Source organism: Oncorhynchus nerka, unplaced genomic scaffold (genome assembly GCF_034236695.1).
Source record: "Oncorhynchus nerka isolate Pitt River unplaced genomic scaffold, Oner_Uvic_2.0 unplaced_scaffold_1178, whole genome shotgun sequence".
Classification (NCBI taxonomy): Eukaryota; Metazoa; Chordata; class Actinopteri; order Salmoniformes; family Salmonidae; genus Oncorhynchus; species Oncorhynchus nerka.
The window spans coordinates 55,320-76,916 of record NW_027040157.1 but is presented as its reverse complement, the minus strand read 5'-3'; the positions used below and the strand labels follow the sequence as shown (position 1 = coordinate 76,916).

Here is a 21,597-nt window from a genome sequence, read left to right as displayed (position 1 = left end):
ATTACTCTGCTACTAATGTAAAGTACATGGTGAGGAACTGAAATGGCAGTATTACTCTGCTACTAATGTAAAGTACACGGTGATGAACTGAAATGGCAGTATTACTCTGCTACTAATGTAAAGTACACAGTGAGGAACTGAAATGGCAGTATTACTCTGCTACTAATGTAAAGTACACGGTGATGAACTGAAATGGCAGTATTACTCTGCTACTAATGTAAAGTACATGGTGAGGAACTGAAATGGCAGTATTACTCTGCTACTAATGTAAAGTACACGGTGATGAACTGAAATGGCAGTATTACTCTGCTACTAATGTAAAGTACACAGTGAGGAACTGAAATGGCAGTATTACTCTGCTACTAATGTAAAGTACACAGTGAGGAACTGAAATGGCAGTATGTCTCTGCTACTAATGTAAAGTACACGGTGAGGAACTGAAATGGCAGTATTACTCTGCTACTAATGTAAAGTACACGGTGAGGAACTGAAATGGCAGTATTACTCTGCTACTAATGTAAAGTACATGGTGAGGAACTGAAATGGCAGTATTACTCTGCTACTAATGTAAAGTACACGGTGATGAACTGAAATGGCAGTATTACTCTGCTACTAATGTAAAGTACTTGGTAGTTTTGTAGATACACTACATGACCAAAAGTATATGGACACCTGCTCATCCAACATCTCATTCCAGAATCATAGAACCCCCCTTTGCTGCTATAACAGCCTCCACTCTTCTGGGAAGGCTTTCCACTATATATTGGAACATTGCTGTGGGACTTGCTTCCATTCAGCCACAAGAGCATTAGTGAGGTCGGGCACTGATGTTGAGCAATTAGTCCTGGCGTTCCAATTCATCCCAAAGGTGTTCGATGGGGTTGAGGTCAGGGCTCTGTGCAGGCCAGTCAAGTTCCACACAGATCCCAAAAAGCAACTTCTGTATGGACCTTGGTTTGTGCACTGGGGGCAATGTCATGCTGACACAGGAAAGGTCCTTCCCCAAACTGTTGCCAAAAAGTTGGAAGCACAGAATCGTCTAGAATGTCATTTTATGTTGTTGCGTTAAAGATTTACCTTCACTTGGAACTGAGGGGCCCGAACCATGAAAAACAGCCCCAGACCAGTATTCTTCCTCCACCAAACTTTACAGTTGGCACTATGCTTAGGGGCAGGTAGCGTTCTCCTGGCATCTGCCAAACACAGAGTAGTCTGTCGGACTGCCAGATGGTGAAGCGTGATTCATCCCTCCAGAGAACGTGTTTCCTCTGCTCCAGAGTCCAATGGCGCTGAGCTTTACATCCCTCCAGAGAACACGTTACCACTGCTCCAGAGTCCAATCCCTCCAGAGAACACGTTACCACTGCTCCAGAGTCCAATGGGGCTGAGCTTTACAACCACTCCAGAGAACACGTTACCACTGCTCCAGAGTCCAATGGCGCTGAGCTTTACATCACTCCAGAGAACACGTTACCACTGCTCCAGAGTCCAATGGGGCTGAGCTTTACATCACTCCAGAGAACACGTTACCACTGCTCCAGAGTCCAATGGCGCTGAGCTTTACAACCACTCCAGAGAACACGTTACCACTGCTCCAGAGTCCAATGGCGCTGAGCTTTACATCACTCCAGAGAACGTGTTTCCACTGTTCCAGAGTCCAATGGGGCTGAGCTTTACATCACTCCAGAGAACGTGTTTCCACTGTTCCAGAGTCCAATGGGGCTGAGCTTTACATCACTCCAGAGAACACGTTACCACTGCTCCAGAGTCCAATGGCGCTGAGCTTTACATCCCTCCAGAGAACGTGTTTCCACTGTTCCAGAGTCCAATGACGCTGAGCTTTACAACCACTCCAGAGAACACGTTACCACTGCTCCAGAGTCCAATGGGGCTGAGCTTTACATCACTCCAGAGAACGTGTTTCCTCTGCTCCAGAGTCCAATGGGGCTGAGCTTTACATCACTCCAGAGAACACGTTACCACTGCTCCAGAGTCCAATGGCGCTGAGCTTTACAACCACTCCAGAGAACACGTTACCACTGCTCCAGAGTCCAATGGCGCTGAGCTTTACATCCCTCCAGAGAACACGTTTCCACTGCTCCAGAGTCCAATGGCGCTGAGCTTTACAACCACTCCAGAGAACACGTTACCACTGCTCCAGAGTCCAATGGGGCTGAGCTTTACATCACTCCAGAGAACGTGTTTCCTCTGCTCCAGAGTCCAATGGCGCTGAGCTTTACATCACTCCAGCCGAGGCTTGGCGTTGCGGATGGTGATCTTAGGCTTGTGAAACCCATTTCATGAGGCTCCCGACGAACAGTTATTGTGCTGACGTTTACTTCCAAAGGCAGTTTGGAACTCGGTAGTGGAGTGTTGTAACCGGGGACAACCGCACTTCAGCACCCGGCGATCCCGTTCTGTGGCCTACCACTTCGAAGGCTGAGCCGCTCCTAGACGTTTCCTTCCACTTCACAATAACAGCACTCACAGTTGACTGGAGGCAGCTCTAGCAGGGCAGAAACCTGACGAACTGAGTTGTCTATGGAGACTGCATGGGCTGTGTGCTTGATTTTATCCACCTGACAGCAACGGCTGAAATAGACACGAATCCACTCATTTGAAGGGGTGTCCACATACTTTTAGTGTACAGTATATGTCATAGCAAGTTTACATCTATGTCCGTGGTGCAGTCTGGTCACACACACACACACACGCGCACACACACACACACACATCCGCGCACACGCACGCACACACACACACCCGCACACACACAACAACGCACACACGCACGCACACACACGCAGACACACACCCACGCACGCACACACACGCAGACATACACCCACGCACGCGCTCGCACACATGCGCACACTCAGACACACACACACACACACAACATAATTCTGTGGCGCAGGCAGTCCGGTCTAGTCTGGCTGTCTCCTTGCAGGTATTCTAGGTATTGACCACAGTCTGGGCACCAGACACGAGCCAAGCATCGTGTTAGTGGTAGTGTGGACAGCAACAGACCCTGCTGCCAGTAGTGCACTAAATAAGGGGGAAGGGTGTTAGTTGTGATGCCGTGTGTATTTATTCTGTTTATGTTCTGCTTGGCTGTCCGTGTTCTGCTCAAGATGTCTGAACTGGGTCTGGTTGGTTCTGGTTGGTTCCGGTTGGGTCTGGTTGGTTCTGGTTGGGTCTGGTTGGTTCCGGTTGGGTCTGGTTGGTTCCGGTTGGGTCTGGTTAGTTCTGGTTGGGTCTGGTTGGGTCTGAACTGGGTCTGGTTGGGTCTGAACTGGGTCTGGTTGGTTCTGGTTGGGTCTGAACTGGGTCTGGTTGGTTCTGGTTGGTTCTGGTTGGGTCTGAACTGGGTCTGGTTGGTTCTGGTTGGTTCTGGCGTTCATCGTCCCTCAGCGTATAACGCCTGTCTGCAGGGCTGTTGGAAACGGACCCGTGTATAATTCTACAGTAGCAGCATCCTAATATGACACGCGGTAATATAATAACAATGGGTTATATGGCCACTTACAGTTATATCCAATACAGGTGCTTTCATCCCAAAGTGATTTATAGTAAGGACAGTGAGTCTGTTCATCCCAAAGTGATTTACAGTAAGGACAGTGAGTCTGTTCATCTCAAAGTGATTTACAGTAAGGACAGTGAGTCTGTTCATCTCAAAGTGATTTATAGTAAGGACAGTGAGTCTGTTCATCCCAAAGTGATTTATAGTAAGGGAAATGAGTCTGTTCATCCCAAAGTGATTTATAGTAAGGACAGTGAGTCTGTTCATTCCAAAGTGATTTACAGTAAGGACAGTGAGTCTGTTCATTCCAAAGTGATTTATAGTAAGGGAAATGAGTCTGTTCATCCCAAAGTGATTTATAGTAAGGACAGTGAGTCTGTTCATTCCAAAGTGATTTACAGTAAGGACAGTGAGTCTGTTCATCCCAAGTGATTTATAGTAAGGACAGTGAGTCTGTTCATCTCAAAGTGATTTACAGTAAGGACAGTGAGTCTGTTCATCCAAAGTGATTTACAGTAAGGACAGTGAGTCTGTTCATCCCAAAGTGATTTACAGTAAGGACAGTGAGTCTGTTCATCCCAAAGTGATTTATAGTAAGGACAGTGAGTTATTTCATCCCAAAGTGATTTACAGTAAGGACAGTGAGTCTGTTCATCCCAAAGTGATTTACAGTAAGGACAGTGAGTCTGTTCATCCCAAGTGATTTATAGTAAGGGCAGTGAGTTATTTCATCCCAAAGTGATTTACAGTAAGGACAGTGAGTCTTTCATCCAAAGTGATTTACAGTAAGGACAGTGAGTTCTTTCATCCAAAGTGATTTACAGTAAGGACAGTGAGTTTGTTCATCCCAAAGTGATTTACAGTAAGGGAAGTGAGTCTGTTCATTCCAAAGTGATTTACAGTAAGGACAGTGAGTCTGTTCATTCCAAAGTGATTTACAGTAAGGACAGTGAGTCTGTTCATCCCAAAGTGATTTACAGTAAGGACAGTGAGTCTGTTCATCTCAAAGTGATTTACAGTAAGGACAGTGAGTCTGTTCATTCCAAAGTGATTTACAGTAAGGACAGTGAGTTCTTTCATTCCAAAGTGATTTACAGTAAGGACAGTGAGTTATTTCATCCTCCAGTGATTTACCCAGTGTATATAGCCTCCACATTGACTCTGTACCGGTAGTCTGACTCCCCTTATATAGCCTCCACATTGACTCTGTTCATCCCAAAGTGATTTACCCCCTGTATATAGCCTCCACATTGATTTACAGTAAGGGAAATGACCCCCTGTTCATAGCCTCCACATTGACTCTGTAAGGTACCCCCTGTATATAGCCTCCACATTGACTCTTATAGTACCCCCTGTATATAGCCTCCCACATTGACTCTGGACAGTGAGTTACCCCCTGTATATAGCCTCCACATTGACTCTGTAAGTAATGACCCTGTATATAGCCTCCACATTAACTCTGTACCGGTAATCATCCCAAAGTGATATATAGTCTCCACATTGACTCTGTACCGGTACCCCCTGTATATAGCCTCCACATTGAAGGTACCCCCTGTATATAGCCTCCACATTGACTCTTACCGTAACACCCTGTATATAGCCTCCACATTGACTCTGTACCAAAGTAATACCCTGTATATAGCCTCCACATTGACTCTGTACTGGTACCCCCTGTATATAGCCTCCACATTGACTCTGTACAGTAACACCCTTTATATAGCCTCCACATTGACTCTGTACCGTAATACCCTGTATATAGCCTCCACATTGACTCTGTACCGTAATACCCTGTATATAGCCTCCACATTAACTCTGTACGGTACCCCCTGTATATAGTCTCCACATGGACTCTGTACTGGTACCCCCTGTATATAGCCTCCACATTAACTCTGTATCGGTACCCCCTGTATATAGCCTCCACATTAACTCTGTACCGGTACCCCCTATATACAGCCTCCACATTAACTCTGTACCGTAATACCCTGTATATAGCCTCCACATTAACTCTGTACCTGTACCCCCTGTATATAGTCTCCACATGGACTCTGTACTGGTGCTCCCCTGTATATAGCCTCCACATTAACTCTGTACCTGTACCCCCTGTATATAGTCTCCACATGGACTCTGTACTGGTACCCCCTTTATATAGCCTCCACATTGACTCTGTACCGGTAACCCCTGTATATAGCCTCCACATTGACTCTATACCGTAACACCCTGTATATAGCCTCCACATTAACTCTGTACCGGTACCCCCTGTATATAGCCTCCACATTAACTCTGTACCGGTACCCCCTGTATATAGTCTCCACATTGACTCTGTACCGGTACCCCCTGTATATAGCCTCCACATTAACTCTGTACCTGTACCCCCTGTATATAGCCTCCACATTGACTCTGTACCGGTACCCCCTGTATATAGCCTCCACATTAACTCTGTACCGGTACCCCCTGTATATAGTCTCCACATTGACTCTGTACCGGTACCCCCTGTATATAGCCTCCACATTGACTCTGTACCGGTACCCCCTGTATATAGCCTCCACATTGACTCTGTACCGTAACACCCTGTATATAGCCTCCACATTGACTCTGTACCGTAATACCCTGTATATAGCCTCCACATTGACTCTGTACTGGTACCCCCTGTATATAGCCTCCACATTGACTCTGTACCGTAACACCCTTTATATAGCCTCCACATTGACTCTGTACCGTAATACCCTGTATATAGCCTCCACATTGACTCTGTACCGTAATACCCTGTATATAGCCTCCACATTAACTCTGTACCGGTACCCCCTGTATATAGTCTCCACATGGACTCTGTACTGGTACCCCCTGTATATAGCCTCCACATTGACTCTGTACCAGTACCCCCTGTATATAGCCTCCACATTAACTCTGTACCGGTACCCCCTGTATATAGCCTCCACATTGACTCTGTACCGGTACCCCCTGTATATAGTCTCCACATGGACTCTGTACCTTCTGCCCCCTGAACAGGCAGTTAATCCACTGTTCCCATTAACTCTGTCATTGAAAATAAGAATTTGTTCTTAACTGACTTAACTGATGAACTGAAATGGCAGTATTACTCTGCTACTAATGTAAAGTACATGGTGAGGAACTGAAATGGCAGTATTACTCTGCTACTAATGTAAAGTACACGGTGATGAACTGAAATGGCAGTATTACTCTGCTACTAATGTAAAGTACACAGTGAGGAACTGAAATGGCAGTATTACTCTCTACTAATGTGACACGGTGATGAACTGAAATGGCAGTATTACTCTGCTACTAATGTAAAGTACATGGTGAGGAACTGAAATGGCAGTATTACTCTGCTACTAATGTAAAGTACACGGTGATGAACTGAAATGGCAGTATTACTCTGCTACTAATGTAAAGTACACAGTGAGGAACTGAAATGGCAGTATTACTCTGCTACTAATGTAAAGTACACAGTGAGGAACTGAAATGGCAGTATGTCTCTGCTACTAATGTAAAGTACACGGTGAGGAACTGAAATGGCAGTATTACTCTGCTACTAATGTAAAGTACACGGTGAGGAACTGAAATGGCAGTATTACTCTGCTACTAATGTAAAGTACATGGTGAGGAACTGAAATGGCAGTATTACTCTGCTACTAATGTAAAGTACACGGTGATGAACTGAAATGGCAGTATTACTCTGCTACTAATGTAAAGTACTTGGTAGTTTTGTAGATACACTACATGACCAAAAGTATATGGACACCTGCTCATCCAACATCTCATTCCAGAATCTAGAACCCCCTTTGCTGCTATAACAGCCTCCACTCTTCTGGGAAGGCTTTCCACTATATATTGGAACATTGCTGTGGGACTTGCTTCCATTCAGCCACAAGAGCATTAGTGAGGTCGGGCACTGATGTTGAGCAATTAGTCCTGGCTCGCAGTCGGCGTTCCAATTCATCCCAAAGGTGTTCGATGGGGTTGAGGTCAGGGCTCTGTGCAGGCCAGTCAAGTTCCACACAGATCCCAAAAAGCAACTTCTGTATGGACCTTGGTTTGTGCACTGGGGGCAATGTCATGCTGACACAGGAAAGGTCCTTCCCCAAACTGTTGCCAAAAAGTTGGAAGCACAGAATCGTCTAGAATGTCATTTTATGTTGTTGCGTTAAAGATTTACCTTCACTTGGAACTGAGGGGCCCGAACCATGAAAAACAGCCCCAGACCAGTATTCTTCCTCCACCAAACTTTACAGTTGGCACTATGCTTAGGGGCAGGTAGCGTTCTCCTGGCATCTGCCAAACACAGAGTAGTCTGTCGGACTGCCAGATGGTGAAGCGTGATTCATCCCTCCAGAGAACGTGTTTCCTCTGCTCCAGAGTCCAATGGCGCTGAGCTTTACATCCCTCCAGAGAACACGTTACCACTGCTCCAGAGTCCAATGGCGCTGAGCTTTACATCACTCCAGAGAACACGTTACCACTGCTCCAGAGTCCAATGGGGCTGAGCTTTACAACCACTCCAGAGAACACGTTACCACTGCTCCAGAGTCCAATGTATATAGCTTTACATCACTCAGAGAACACGTTACCACTGCTCCAGAGTCCAATGGGGCTGAGCTTTACATCACTCCAGAGAACACGTTACCACTGCTCCAGAGTCCAATGGCGCTGAGCTTTACAACCACTCCAGAGAACACGTTACCACTGCTCCAGAGTCCAATGGCGCTGAGCTTTACATCACTCCAGAGAACGTGTTTCCACTGTACCCAGAGTCCAATGGGGCTGAGCTTTACATCACTCCAGAGAACTCTGTTTCCACTGTTCCAGAGTCCAATGGGGCTGAGCTTTACATCACTCCAGAGAACACGTTACCACTGCTCCAGAGTCCAATGGCGCTGAGCTTTACATCCCCCAGATACGTGTTTCCACTGTTCCAGAGTCCAATGACGCTGAGCTTTACAACCACCCAGAGAATACGTTACCACTGCTCCAGAGTCCAATGGGGCTGAGCTCTACATCACTCCAGAGAACGTGTTTCCTCTGCTCCATATCCAATGGGGCTCCAGCTTGACATCACTCCAGAGAACACGTTACCACTGCTCCAGAGTCCAATGGCGCTAGCTTTACAACCACTCCAGAGAACACGTTACCACTGCTCCAGAGTCCAATACCGCTGAGCTTTACATCCCTCCAGAGAACACGTTTCCACTGCTCCAGAGTCCAATGGCGCTGAGCTTTACAACCACTCCAGAGAACACGTTACCACTGCTCCAGAGTCCAATGGGGCTCTTACATCACTCCAGAGAACGTGTTTCCTCTGCTAGTCCAATGGCGCTGAGCTTTACATCACTCCAGCCGAGGCTTGGCTGCGGATGGTGATCTTAGGCTTGTAAACCCATTTCATGAGGCTACGAACAGTTATTGTGCTGACGTTTACTTCCAAAGGCAGTTTGGAACTCGGTAGTGGAGTGTTGTAACCGGGGACTGCACTTCAGCACCGGCGATCCCGTTCTGTGGCCTACCACTTCGAAGGCTGAGCCGCTCTGTCCAAAGTGATTTACAGTAAGGACCCTGTATATAGCCTCCAAAGTGATCTTACAGTAAGGACGGTGAGTTATTTCCTCCAAATTGACTCTTACAGTAGGGATAGTGAGTCTGCTCATCTAAAGTGATTTACAGTAAGGGAAGTGAGTTCTTTCATCCAAAGTGATTTACAGTAAGGACAGTGAGTTCTTTCATCCACATTGATTTACTCTGTGAGTCTGCTCATCTAAAGTGATTTACAGTAAGGACAGTGAGTTCTTTCATCCAAAGTGATTTACAGTAACTCTGGACAGTGAGTTCTTTCATACCCTGATTTACAGTAGCCTCCACATTTGACTCTGCTCATCTCCAGTGATTTACCCCCTGTATATAGCCTCCACATTGACTCTGTACCGTACCCCCTGTATATAGCCTCCACATTGACTCTGTACCAGTACCCCTGTATATAGCCTCCACATTAACTCTGTACCGGTACCCTGTATATAGCCTCCACATTGACTCTGTACTGGTACCCCTGTATATAGCCTCCACATTGACTCTGTACCGGTAACCCCTGTATATAGCCTCCACATTGACTCTGTACCGTAATACACCCTGTATATAGCCTCCACATTGACTCTGTACTGGTACCCCCTGTATATAGCCTCCACATTAACTCTGTACCGTACCCCCTGTATATAGCCTCCACATTGACTCTGTACCGTCTGGTTGGTTCTACCCTGTATATAGCCTCCACATTGACTCTGTACCGGTAACCCCTGTATATAGCCTCCACATTGACTCTGTACCGTACGTCCCTGTATATACACCCTGTATATAGCCTCCACATTGACTCTGTACCGTAACACCCTGTATATAGCCTCCACATTGACTCTGTACCGTAATACCCTGTATATAGCCTCCACATTGACTCTGTACTGGTACCCCCTGTATATAGCCTCCACATTGACTCTGTACCGTAACACCCTGTATATAGCCTCCACATTGACTCTGTACCGTAATACCCTGTATATAGCCTCCACATTGACTCTGTACTGGTAATACCCTGTATATAGCCTCCACATTGACTCTGTACCGGTACCCCCTGTATATAGTCTCCACATTGACTCTGTATGGTACCCCCTGTATATAGCCTCCACATTGACTCTGTACCGGTACCCCTGTATATAGCCTCCACATTGACTCTGTACCGTAACCCCTGTATATAGCCTCCACATTGACTCTGTACCGTAACACCCTGTATATAGCCTCCACATTAACTCTGTACCGGTACCCCCTGTATATAGCCTCCACATTGACTCTGTACTGGTACCCCCTGTATATAGCCTCCACATTGACTCTGTACCGGTACCCCCTGTATATAGCCTCCACATTGACTCTGTACCGGTACCCCCTGTATATAGCCTCCACATTGACTCTGTACCGGTACCCCTGTATATAGCCTCCACATTGACTCTGTACCGTAATACCCTGTATATAGCCTCCACATTGACTCTGTACTGGTACCCCCTGTATATAGCCTCCACATTGACTCTGTACCGGTACCCCTGTATATAGCCTCCACATTGACTCTGTACCGTACCCCCTGTATATAGCCTCCACATTGACTCTGTACCGTAACTGTACCCTGTATATAGCCTCCACATTGACTCTGTACCGGTACCCCTGTATATAGCCTCCACATTGACTCTGTACTGGTACCCCCTGTATATAGCCTCCACATTGACTCTGTACCGGTACCCCCTGTATATAGCCTCCACATTGACTCTGTACCGGTACCCCCTGTATATAGCCTCCACATTGACTCTGTACCGGTACCCCCTGTATATAGCCTCCACATTGACTCTGTACCTGGTAATACCCTGTATATAGCCTCCACATTGACTCTGTACCGGTACCCCCTGTATATAGCCTCCACATTGACTCTGTACCGTAACACCCTGTATATAGCCTCCACATTGACTCTGTACCGTAATACCCTGTATATAGCCTCCACATTGACTCTGTACTGGTACCCCCTGTATATAGCCTCCACATTGACTCTGTACCGTAACACCCTGTATATAGCCTCCACATTGACTCTGTACCGTAATACCCTGTATATAGCCTCCACATTGACTCTGTACTGGTACCCCCTGTATATAGCCTCCACATTGACTCTGTACCGGTACCCCCTGTATATAGCCTCCACATTGACTCTGTACCGTAACCCCCTGTATATAGCCTCCACATTGACTCTGTACCGGTAACCCCCTGTATATAGCCTCCACATTGACTCTGTACCGTAACACCCTGTATATAGCCTCCACATTGACTCTGTACCGTAACCCCTGTATATAGCCTCCACATTAACTCTGTACCGGTACCCCCTGTATATAGCCTCCACATTAACTCTGTACCGGTACCCCCTGTATATAGTCTCCACATTGACTCTGTACCGGTACCCCCTGTATATAGCCTCCACATTGACTCTGTACCGTAACCCCCTGTATATAGCCTCCACATTGACTCTGTACTGGTACCCCCTGTATATAGCCTCCACATTGACTCTGTACCGGTACCCCCTGTATATAGCCTCCACATTGACTCTGTACCGGTACCCCCTGTATATAGCCTCCACATTGACTCTGTACCTGGTACCCCCTGTATATAGCCTCCACATTGACTCTGTACCGTAACACCCTGTATATAGCCTCCACATTGACTCTGTACCTGGTAACACCCTGTATATAGCCTCCACATTGACTCTGTACCGGTACCCCCTGTATATAGCCTCCACATTGACTCTGTACGGTACCCCTGTATATAGCCTCCACATTGACTCTGTACCGGTACCCCCTGTATATAGCCTCCACATTAACTCTGTACCTGTACCCCCTGTATATAGCCTCCACATTGACTCTGTACCGGTACCCCCTGTATATAGCCTCCACATTAACTCTGTACCGGTACCCCCTGTATATAGTCTCCACATTGACTCTGTACCGGTACCCCCTGTATATAGCCTCCACATTGACTCTGTACCGGTACCCCCTGTATATAGCCTCCACATTGACTCTGTACCGTAACACCCTGTATATAGCCTCCACATTGACTCTGTACCGTAATACCCTGTATATAGCCTCCACATTGACTCTGTACTGGTACCCCCTGTATATAGCCTCCACATTGACTCTGTACCGTAACACCCTTTATATAGCCTCCACATTGACTCTGTACCGTAATACCCTGTATATAGCCTCCACATTGACTCTGTACCGTAATACCCTGTATATAGCCTCCACATTAACTCTGTACCGGTACCCCTGTATATAGTCTCCACATGGACTCTGTACTGGTACCCCCTGTATATAGCCTCCACATTGACTCTGTACCGGTACCCCTGTATATAGCCTCCACATTAACTCTGTACCGGTACCCCCTGTATATAGCCTCCACATTGACTCTGTACCGGTACCCCCTGTATATAGCCTCCACATTGACTCTGTACCGTAACCCCCTGTATATAGCCTCCACATTAACTCTGTACCGGTACCCCCTGTATATAGCCTCCACATTGACTCTGTACCGTAACACCCTGTATATAGCCTCCACATTGACTCTGTACCGTAATACCCTGTATATAGCCTCCACATTGACTCTGTACTGGTACCCCCTGTATATAGCCTCCACATTGACTCTGTACCGTAACACCCTGTATATAGCCTCCACATTGACTCTGTACCGTAATACCCTGTATATAGCCTCCACATTGACTCTGTACTGGTACCCCCTGTATATAGCCTCCACATTAACTCTGTACCGGTACCCCCTGTATATAGCCTCCACATTGACTCTGTACCGTAATACCCTGTATATAGCCTCCACATTGACTCTGTACCGGTACCCCCTGTATATAGCCTCCACATTGACTCTGTACCGTAACCCTGTATATAGCCTCCACATTGACTCTGTACTGGTACCCCCTGTATATAGCCTCCACATTGACTCTGTACCGTACCCCCTGTATATAGCCTCCACATTGACTCTGTACCGTAACCCCCTGTATATAGCCTCCACATTAACTCTGTACCGGTACCCCCTGTATATAGTCTCCACATTGACTCTGTACCGGTACCCCCTGTATATAGCCTCCACATTGACTCTGTACCGGTACCCCCTGTATATAGCCTCCACATTGACTCTGTACCGTAACACCCTTTATATAGCCTCCACATTGACTCTGTACCGTAATACCCTGTATATAGCCTCCACATTGACTCTGTACTGGTACCCCCTGTATATAGCCTCCACATTGACTCTGTACCGTAACACCCTTTATATAACCTCCACATTGACTCTGTACCGTAATACCCTGTATATAGCCTCCACATTGACTCTGTACCGTAATACCCTGTATATAGCCTCCACATTAACTCTGTACCGGTACCCCCTGTATATAGTCTCCACATGGACTCTGTACTGGTACCCCCTGTATATAGCCTCCACATTAACTCTGTACCGGTACCCCCTGTATATAGTCTCCACATGGACTCTGTACTGGTACCCCCTGTATATAGCCTCCACATTAACTCTGTACCGTAATACCCTGTATATAGCCTCCACATTAACTCTGTACCTGTACCCCCCGTATATAGTCTCCACATGGACTCTGTACTGGTACCCCCTGTATATAGCCTCCACATTAACTCTGTACCTGTACCCCCTGTATATAGTCTCCACATGGACTCTGTACGGGTACCCCCTTTATATAGCCTCCACATTGACTCTGTACCGGTAACCCCTGTATATAGCCTCCACATTGACTCTATACCGTAACACCCTGTATATAGCCTCCACATTGACTCTATACCGTAACACCCTGTATATAGCCTCCACATTAACTCTGTACCGGTACCCCCTGTATATAGCCTCCACATTAACTCTGTACCGGTACCCCCTGTATATAGTCTCCACATTGACTCTGTACCGGTACCCCCTGTATATAGCCTCCACATTAACTCTGTACCTGTACCCCCTGTATATAGTCTCCACATTGACTCTGTACCGGTACCCCCTGTATATAGCCTCCACATTAACTCTGTACCGGTACCCCCTGTATATAGTCTCCACATTGACTCTGTACCGGTACCCCCTGTATATAGCCTCCACATTGACTCTGTACCGGTACCCCCTGTATATAGCCTCCACATTGACTCTGTACCGTAACACCCTGTATATAGCCTCCACATTGACTCTGTACCGTAATACCCTGTATATAGCCTCCACATTGACTCTGTACTGGTACCCCCTGTATATAGCCTCCACATTGACTCTGTACCGTAACACCCTTTATATAGCCTCCACATTGACTCTGTACCGTAATACCCTGTATATAGCCTCCACATTGACTCTGTACCGTAATACCCTGTATATAGCCTCCACATTAACTCTGTACCGGTACCCCCTGTATATAGTCTCCACATGGACTCTGTACTGGTACCCCCTGTATATAGCCTCCACATTGACTCTGTACCGGTACCCCCTGTATATAGCCTCCACATTAACTCTGTACCGGTACCCCCTGTATATAGCCTCCACATTAACTCTGTACCGGTACCCCCTGTATATAGCCTCGCAATTAACTCTGTACCGTAATACCCTGTATATAGCCTCCACATTAACTCTGTACCGGTACCCCCTGTATATAGCCTCCACATTGACTCTGTACCGTAACACCCTGTATATAGCCTCCACATTGACTCTGTACCGTAATACCCTGTATATAGCCTCCACATTGACTCTGTACTGGTACCCCCTGTATATAGCCTCCACATTGACTCTGTACCGTAACACCCTTTATATAGCCTCCACATTGACTCTGTACCGTAATACCCTGTATATAGCCTCCACATTGACTCTGTACCGTAATACCCTGTATATAGCCTCCACATTAACTCTGTACCGGTACCCCCTGTATATAGTCTCCACATGGACTCTGTACTGGTACCCCCTGTATATAGCCTCCACATTGACTCTGTACCGGTACCCCCTGTATATAGCCTCCACATTAACTCTGTACCGGTACCCCCTGTATATAGCCTCCACATTAACTCTGTACCGGTACCCCCTGTATATAGACTCTCCACATTGACTCTGTACTCGGTACCCCCTGTATATAGCCTCCACATTGACTCTGTACCGGTACCCCCTGTATATAGCCTCCACATTGACTCTGTACCGTAACACCCTGTATATAGCCTCCACATTGACTCTGTACCGTAATACCCTGTATATAGCCTCCACATTGACTCTGTACTGGTACCCCCTGTATATAGCCTCCACATTGACTCTGTACCGTAACACCCTTTATATAGCCTCCACATTGACTCTGTACCGTAATACCCTGTATATAGCCTCCACATTGACTCTGTACCGTAATACCCTGTATATAGCCTCCACATTAACTCTGTACCGGTACCCCCTGTATATAGTCTCCACATGGACTCTGTACTGGTACCCCCTGTATATAGCCTCCACATTAACTCTGTATCGGTACCCCCTGTATATAGCCTCCACATTAACTCTGTACCGGTACCCCCTATATACAGCCTCCACATTAACTCTGTACCGTAATACCCTGTATATAGCCTCCACATTAACTCTGTACCTGTACCCCCTGTATATAGTCTCCACATGGACTCTGTACTGGTACCCCCTGTATATAGCCTCCACATTAACTCTGTACCTGTACCCCCTGTATATAGTCTCCACATGGACTCTGTACTGGTACCCCCTTTATATAGCCTCCACATTGACTCTGTACCGGTAACCCCTGTATATAGCCTCCACATTGACTCTATACCGTAACACCCTGTATATAGCCTCCACATTAACTCTGTACCGGTACCCCCTGTATATAGCCTCCACATTAACTCTGTACCGGTACCCCCTGTATATAGTCTCCACATTGACTCTGTACCGGTACCCCCTGTATATAGCCTCCACATTAACTCTGTACCTGTACCCCCTGTATATAGTCTCCACATTGACTCTGTACCGGTACCCCCTGTATATAGCCTCCACATTAACTCTGTACCGGTACCCCCTGTATATAGTCTCCACATTGACTCTGTACCGGTACCCCCTGTATATAGCCTCCACATTGACTCTGTACCGGTACCCCCTGTATATAGCCTCCACATTGACTCTGTACCGTAACACCCTGTATATAGCCTCCACATTGACTCTGTACCGTAATACCCTGTATATAGCCTCCACATTGACTCTGTACTGGTACCCCCTGTATATAGCCTCCACATTGACTCTGTACCGTAACACCCTTTATATAGCCTCCACATTGACTCTGTACCGTAATACCCTGTATATAGCCTCCACATTGACTCTGTACCGTAATACCCTGTATATAGCCTCCACATTAACTCTGTACCGGTACCCCCTGTATATAGTCTCCACATGGACTCTGTACTGGTACCCCCTGTATATAGCCTCCACATTGACTCTGTACCGGTACCCCCTGTATATAGCCTCCACATTAACTCTGTACCAGTACCCCCTGTATATAGCCTCCACATTGACTCTGTACCGGTACCCCCTGTATATAGTCTCCACATGGACTCTGTACTGGTACCCCCTGTATATAGCCTCCACATTGACTCTGTACCGGTACCCCCTGTATATAGCCTCCACATTAACTCTGTACCGGTACCCCCTGTATATAGCCTCCACATTGACTCTGTACCGGTACCCCCTGTATATAGCCTCCACATTGACTCTGTACCGGTACCCCCTGTATATAGCCTCCACATTGACTCTGTACCGTAATACCCTGTATATAGCCTCCACATTAACTCTGTACCGGTACCCCCTGTATATAGTCTCCACATTGACTCTGTACCGGTACCCCCTGTATATAGCCTCCACATTGACTCTGTACCGGTACCCCCTGTATATAGCCTCCACATTGACTCTGTACCGTAACACCCTGTATATAGCCTCCACATTGACTCTGTACCGTAATACCCTGTATATAGCCTCCACATTGACTCTGTACTGGTACCCCCTGTATATAGCCTCCACATTGACTCTGTACCGTAACACCCTTTATATAGCCTCCACATTGACTCTGTACCGTAATACCCTGTATATAGCCTCCACATTGACTCTGTACCGTAATACCCTGTATATAGCCTCCACATTAACTCTGTACCGGTACCCCCTGTATATAGTCTCCACATGGACTCTGTACTGGTACCCCCTGTATATAGCCTCCACATTAACTCTGTATCAGTACCCCCTGTATATAGCCTCCACATTAACTCTGTACCGGTACCCCCTATATACAGCCTCCACATTAACTCTGTACCGTAATACCCTGTATATAGCCTCCACATTAACTCTGTACCTGTACCCCCTGTATATAGTCTCCACATGGACTCTGTACTGGTACCCCCTGTATATAGCCTCCACATTAACTCTGTACCGGTACCCCCTGTATATAGTCTCCACATGGACTCTGTACTGGTACCCCCTTTATATAGCCTCCACATTGACTCTGTACCGGTAACCCCTGTATATAGCCTCCACATTGACTCTGTACCGTAATACCCTGTATATAGCCTCCACATTAACTCTGTACCGGTACCCCGTGTATATAGTCTCCACATTGACTCTGTACCGGTACCCCCTGTATATAGCCTCCACATTGACTCTGTACCGGTACCCCCTGTATATAGCCTCCACATTGACTCTGTACCGTAACACCCTGTATATAGCCTCCACATTGATTCTGTACTGGTACCCCCTGTATATAGCCTCCACATTGACTCTGTACCGTAACACCCTTTATATAGCCTCCACATTGACTCTGTACCGTAATACCCTGTATATAGCCTCCACATTAACTCTGTACCTGTACCCCCTGTATATAGTCTCCACATGGACTCTGTACTGGTACCCCCTTTATATAGCCTCCACATTGACTCTGTACCGGTAACCCCTGTATATAGCCTCCACATTGACTCTGTACCGTAACACCCTGTATATAGCCTCCACATTAACTCTGTACCGGTACCCCCTGTATATAGCCTCCACATTAACTCTGTACCGGTACCCCCTGTATATAGTCTCCACATTGACTCTGTACCGGTACCCCCTGTATATAGCCTCCACATTAACTCTGTACCTGTACCCCCTGTATATAGTCTCCACATGGACTCTGTACTGGTACCCCCTGTATATAGCCTCCACATTGACTCTGTACCGTAAACACCCTGTATATAGTCTCCACATTGACTCTGTACCGGTACCCCCTGTATATAGCCTCCACATTGACTCTGTACCGGTACCCCCTGTATATAGCCTCCACATTGACTCTGTACCGTAACACCCTGTATATAGCCTCCACATTGATTCTGTACTGGTACCCCCTGTATATAGCCTCCACATTGACTCTGTACCGTAATACCCTGTATGTAGCCTCCACATTGACTCTGTACTGGTACCCCCTGTATATAGCCTCCACATTGACTCTGTACCGTAATACCCTGTATATAGCCTCCACATTGACTCTGTACTGGTACCCCCTGTATATAGCCTATAGGACTAGTAACCAAAAGTTTGCAAGTTCGAATCCCCGAGCTGACAAGGTACAAATCTGTCGTTCTGCCCCTGAACAGGCAGTTAACCCACTGTTCCCAGGCCGTCATTGTAAATAAGAATTTGTTCTTAACTGACTTGCCTAGTAAAATAAAGGTAAAATAACATTTGATTTGGACAGCAAAAATATTCTAATCACGATGCAGATAATACATTTTTATTTAACTGAACATTTTTATCCAAAGCCATATTACTGGGAATGTTCTAAATAGTGTTCGCTTGCCTGGAGCAAAATTGTCCAAAAGTATAATTTTCTAATCTGTTTCTACAATGTCAACCATTTTGTTTTGCTCTAAACTTACAGTATATCGTCAAGTTCTTGTCCCCTCAACTCTCGACTGAAACATTTGCCCAGAGAGGAAAGAACAGTGACGTTACCTGGTGTATATTATGTTAGGAGAGAGAGTAGCCTTGAGTAATATACACATGTGTTGTTGTTGTTGTTGTTGTTGTTATTCACACAGCCATGTTCACCAGACACAGGGATTCACTAACCATTCAGGAACCACTGTACAAACCCTAGAGTCACCCTAAAGTCACCCTAAAGTAACCCTAGAGTCACCCTAGAGTCACCCTAGAGGCACCCTGGAGTCACCCTGGAGTCACCCTGGAGTCACCCTAGAGTCACCCTAAAGTCACCCTAAAGTCACCCTAGAGGCACCCTAGAGTCACCCTAGAATCACCCTGGAGTCACCCTAGAGTCACCCTGGAGTCACCCTGGAGTCACCCTAGAGTCACCCTAAAGTCACCCTAAAGTAACCCTAGAGTCACCCTAGAGTCACCCTAGAGGCACCCTGGAGTCACCCTGGAGTCACCCTGGAGTCACCCTAGAGTCACCCTAAAGTCACCCTAAAGTCACCCTAGAGGCACCCTAGAGTCACCCTAGAATCACCCTGGAGTCACCCTAGAGTCACCCTGGAGTCACCCTAGAGTCACCCTAGAGTCCCCCTAAAGTAACCCTAGAGTCACCCTAGAGTCCCCCTAAAGTAACCCTAGAGTCACCCTAGAGTCACCCTAGAGGCACCCTAGAGTCACCCTAGAGGCACCCTAGAGTCACCCAAATCACCCTGGAGTCACCCTAGAGTCACCCTAGAGTCACCCTGGAGTCACCCTGGAGTCACCCTAGAGTCACCCTGGAGTCACCCTAGAGTCACCCTAGAGTAACCCTAGAGGCACCCTAGAGTCACCCTGGAGTCACCCTGGAGTCACCCTGGAGTCACCCTAGAGTCACCCTAGAGTCACCCTGGAGTCACCCTAGAGGCACCCTAGAGTCACCCTAGAATCACCCTGGAGTCACCCTAGAGTCACCCTGGAGTCACCCAGTCACCCTAGAGTCACCCTAGAGTCACCCTGGAGTCACCCTAGAGTCACCCTAAAGTCACCCTAGAGTCACACTAGAGTCACCCTAGTCACCCTGGAGTCACCCTAGAGGCACCCTAGAGTCACCCTGGAGTCACCCTAAAGTCACCCTAGAGGCACCCTAGAGTCACCCTAGAGGCACCCTAGAGTCACCCTAGAGGCACCCTAGAGTCACCCTAAAGTCACCCTAGAGGCACCCTAGAGTCACCCTAGAGTCACCTCAATTACAGTTACAATCACCCCCCAAAACAAAATGCAACACGGTACTGTTATACATTACAATTACAAAATCAGCAGGTCAGAAATTAGACCAGATATTTCACTAATATCAATTTCTTCTCTATTTGTTATGTTGATATTAATGAATGTGTCGCACCATAGCAATGCCACAGGAACATAACATGGTATCTTAGCAACACAACAAGCCGCTCCACCCATTCGCTAAGAGTCACAGATGTAGGAGGATTGTAACAGGAACGGCATTGTTGAGCAGTAAAAAAAACCCCCAGCTGTGTTGATAATACATTACTAATGTTAGGATTACACACACACACGTAATCTACGGCCTACAGTACAGTTACCCACCTACCCAGCAGTAGTAGTAACAGTAGCAGTAGCAAAGCCCCAGATCTCCCAGAGCCCTCAGAGCCCCCCGAGCCTCAGAGCCCCCCGAGTCTCAGAGCCCCCAGATCTGCAGGAGCCCCAGATCACCTAGATCCCTCAGAACCCCAGATCCCCTGAGCCTCAGAGCCCCCAGATCTGCAGGAGCCCCCAGATCTGCAGGAGCTCCCAGATCTGCAGGAGCCCCCAGATCTGCAGGAGCCCCCAGATCTGCAGGAGCCCCCAGATCTCCCAGAGCTAGAAAGCAACACCAAAACTGCAGCAGCTCTTACCTCTTGCTAATGTCAAGTCCCTTCTGCCTCTCTCGCTGTCCTGCACTGCCTCTCCTTGCCTCACCTCAAACGCCAACCCATACACTCAAATGAGCTTTAAAGGCTGCTGAGAATTTGTTATCATCTGTTTATCCCTGTCTCCATAGAGACATCCTGTTCAACATCAAGGGAGGGCAATAAAAGAGAGAGAGAGAAAGAGAGAGAAAGAGAAACTAAGGGAGGGAGAGAGAGAGAGAAAGAGGGAGTGACCATGGTCCTTTAGAGGGACTGGGGTTGGCTGAGGAGAGGCTGGGGTAGGCTGAGGAGAGGCTGGGGTAGGCTGAGGAGAGGCTGGGGTAGGCTGAGGAGAGACTGGGGTAGGCTGAGGAGAGGCTGGGGTAGGCTGAGGAGAGGCTGGGGTAGGCTGAGGAGAGGTTGGGGTAGGCTGAGGAGAGACTGGGTTAGGCTGAGGAGAGGCTGGGGTAGGCTGAGGAGAGGCTGGGGTAGGCTGAGGAGAGGCTGGGGTAGGCTGAGGAGGGACTGGGGTAGGCTGAGGAGGGACTGGGGTAGGCTGAGGAGAGGCTGGGGTAGGCTGAGGAGAGGCTGAGGAGAGGCTGGGGTAGGCTGAGGAGAGACTGGGGTAGG

The 21,597-nt window shown here is 47.4% G+C and overlaps 1 protein-coding gene across 1 annotated transcript in view; it reads right to left on the bottom strand.

Annotated features, from left to right (window-relative positions):
- The window catches only part of LOC135569251 (tubulin polymerization-promoting protein family member 3-like), a 44,143-nt gene extending 23,039 nt beyond the window's left edge, over positions 1 to 21,104 (bottom strand). The window contains exon 1 of the mRNA XM_065016030.1: positions 20,974 to 21,104. The gene's annotated coding sequence lies outside the window, so the exon portion shown is untranslated. The remainder of the gene's footprint in view (positions 1 to 20,973) is intronic.
- Between the last annotated feature and the right edge of the window lie 493 nt (positions 21,105 to 21,597).